Here is a 209-nt window from a genome sequence, read left to right as displayed (position 1 = left end):
GGAAAAGCAACAGCAACAAGCGTTCCTTGTCCAAGTGCCCTGCAAGTAAATTTCAAATATGCGAAAAAATGTTTATCTAAAACAAGCCATTAGGAAAGGAAAATTCAGGGAATTTAGATTCTTTCCGTAATAGTATAAACGTTTATTTTTCCAGTTTATGGTTTCCTAGTGTTGCCTCCATGAGAGCCAAATATGTGGCTTGTTCTCCT

Source organism: Apaloderma vittatum, unplaced genomic scaffold, assembly GCF_000703405.1.
Source record: "Apaloderma vittatum isolate BGI_N311 unplaced genomic scaffold, ASM70340v1 scaffold26537, whole genome shotgun sequence".
Classification (NCBI taxonomy): Eukaryota; Metazoa; Chordata; class Aves; order Trogoniformes; family Trogonidae; genus Apaloderma; species Apaloderma vittatum.
The sequence above is the reverse complement of the archived record's forward strand: the minus strand, read 5'-3'. Positions refer to the sequence as shown.